The 3,060-nt window shown below is 37.5% G+C and overlaps 1 pseudogene; it reads left to right on the forward strand.

The window, feature by feature from the left end:
* Window positions 1–435: 435 nt before the first annotated feature.
* LOC121035763 (ubiquitin-conjugating enzyme E2 variant 1-like) lies at window positions 436–1,250 on the forward strand (annotated as a pseudogene).
* The last annotated feature ends 1,810 nt before the right edge of the window (window positions 1,251–3,060 follow it).

The raw sequence follows: 3,060 nt of genomic DNA on the forward strand, positions 1-3,060 counted from the left end.
CATTTCAAGAGAAGACAGGAGAGAAAAGAAACAAAACAGGCAGAGCAAACAGAAAGCATGTGCAGTATTCAAGTTTTAAGTTCAAAAGATCAGCAATAATATTGACTAAATACTCTTCCTAAAAGAAAAAGATTGTAAAACTTAAGAAAACAGTATGAATTTAAAAAAAATGAAATAAAATTTAAAAAAACTGAAAAAGTTATAGAAAAGCAACTCTAAATAAAGAGAACTTAGCTGTATTTCAGGGAGAAATAAGAGGAAACTTTAGAAAATAATGTTGATTCAAGATAAGAAGATGCTTCAGAATAATAAAATTTTCAATTCACCAGGAAGATACAGTAATTCTAAATGACACCTGGTGTCAAGATGGATAATGACACCTGGCACCGTGACATATACAAAATATGGCACGCACTGTGGTAGAGTGTACCAAAACTTAAAAAGTTGACTATAAGCATTATGTTCTCCTGCCAAAATTCAATTATGTGAGAAAAAATAATAAAACCATACTGTAAAATATCCATATATTCAAAATAACTTACAGAACAAAGAAAAAATGTTAATAACAACACCAGGAACATTTTGAACTAATGATACTGAAAGTATTACATATCACAATTGTGAATTCATGAAGTATAGGAAAATTTACATTCTTCAATATGCATATTAGAAACAGGAGAGGTCGTAAATCAATAAATACTTATCTCACAAAAGTAGAAAAAGAATAATAAGTGTAAAGTAAAGAGAAAGAAAACATAACCATAAAGGCAGAAATTAATGAAACAAAGAGTGACAGCAACGCAAGATGGCTGCCACCATGGGCTCAGGAGTAAAAGTCCCTCGAAATTTTAGACTGTTAGAAGAACTGGAAGAAGACCAGAAAGGAGTAGGAGATGGCACAGTTAGTTGGGGTCTAGAAGATGATGAAGACATGACACTTATAAGATGGATAGGGATGATAATTGGGCCTCCAAGAACAATTTATGAAAACCAACTATACAGCCTTAAAATAGAATGTGGACCTAAATACCCAGAAGCACTCCCCCTTTGTAAGTTTTGTAACAAAAATTAATATGAATGAAGGTAATAGTTCTAATGGAGTGGTGGACCCAAGAGTCATATCAGTGATAGCAAAATGGCAGAATTCATATAGCATCAAAGTTGTCCTGCAAGAGCTCCGGTGCCTAATGACATCTAAAGAAAACATGAAACTCCCTCAGCTGCCCAAAGGACAGTGTTACAACAATTGATCAAAAAGAAAAACCACAGACCCTCCCTCCCCACCCCATTTGGTTTAAGCAGTCTACATTTTCCACAGTAGTAAGTTTTCTAGATACATCTTGTAGACCTCAAAGTACTGGAAAGGAAGCTCCCATTCAAAGGCAAGTTATCTTAAGATACTGTAAATGATACTAATTTTTTGTCCATTTAGAATATATAAGTTGTGCTATAACAAATCATCCTGTCAAGTGTAACCACTATCCATATAGTTGAACTTCTGGGATCAAGAAAGTATATTTAAACTGATTCCCATCATAACTGATGGGGCACATCTAACTCAACTGTGAAAAGACACATCACACAATCACCTTGTTGCTGATTACATGTATGGCCTGGGGTCTCTGCCTTCTCCCCTTATCCTCCTCCTGCCTCCCTGTCTCCCTCCTTCCCTCCCTCCCTGCAACAGCCTTCCAGCTTGGGGTGGCTTGCTAGAGTAGTTGTGGAGGTTTCAGGTCACAGCCTGTGGGACTCCTAGTGGGTATGTGGGGGTTCTCTAGCTGCATCCCTGCTTTTTATAAGTCTTAAATGATGCCCCACCACCACTACCCCAAACCATTGTCCCTTCTTCACTTTCCACCACCACCTTTGGCCAAAGAATAGATTGTAACCCCCTCTGTTCCCCTCTGAAATTGGCCTTTGGTGAGGAATTCAGGGCTCTCTCCATATCTTCTCCCCCACCTTAATTGAGGGGTTCAGCTTTTTCCTTCTTCCTCCTCAACTCCCTTTTTGTACCATCACCACCCAACACTTTCCACAATACTTCATTGCTTTGGCCAGAAACCATCAGGTAAGGCTGGAAAGAGTCTCTGACTTCCCTCGTTTAGTTTTGGAACCACATTTAGTTCCGCATTTAGTTTTGGAAAATCCACCAGCCTGGGAGGGAATCCACCGCATTTAGTTTTGGGAATCCTCAGCCCTGCCACCCTCTGCTGTCATCATCAGCTGATGTGGTTTTTTAGCTCAGGTTTTGATAAAGTGAAAAGAACAGGGGTACTCAGACCTGCCAGCTCTCAAAGTTGGTGGTTAAACTTGGAAAAAGGCCACAGAAGACACTTGTAAGCACACACAATCCCTCTGAATGAATTGTTTTCCTGTAATTGCTTTTGCTTTTAAAAATTGAAGAAGTTTTAAACAGGGTTGTCATGTGGACATCTAGTTTGGAATGTGGCAACTGGAACAAAAAGAACCTTGAATTCGGTTCATACTTTGGTTTTGGTGCTGCTGCTTCTCACGGTCCTTAGGAGGGATTGAAAAAGAAATGGGTGTGCACAGCAGATCTCTGAAATTGGCAGGCTTGACTTCGTGGCAAATTGCTGTGTTTTTCCACTTTTCTGTTCAGGACCACTATATGCGGAGATGTGGATGCATACTGAAATAAAAGCGATTCATTCTGTTCTAAAGTGTTTTGTTTTGTTTTCTATACTTTAGTGTTTGTGTAAAACCACCTTTTGAAGCAGCAGCTATCAAGTCTGAAAAGCAATCGATACTTCCATTAATCTTTTTCTAGGGGAAACCTTAGTTCTAAGGTTTTAACATCCTGTAAGTAAGGTTTAACATAACACTATTCCATAAGCAGCCTTTTTATTGTCAGATCATTGCCTGATTTTAATATAATAAAAAAAAGTGGGTTAAAAAAAAAGAAACTAATGAAATAGAGTATTAGCAGAATGAAATGGTCTGTATTTGAAAGACCAAATAAAAGGTAAATATCTTGTGAGGCTGATTATTAAAAAATATATATGTATAATATAAAGAATGCAAAAGGTCATCATTAAATAT

The sequence above is a fragment of the Herpailurus yagouaroundi genome, unplaced genomic scaffold (assembly GCF_014898765.1).
Source record: "Herpailurus yagouaroundi ecotype Mexico unplaced genomic scaffold, PumYag 162, whole genome shotgun sequence".
Lineage (NCBI taxonomy): Eukaryota > Metazoa > Chordata > Mammalia > Carnivora > Felidae > Herpailurus > Herpailurus yagouaroundi.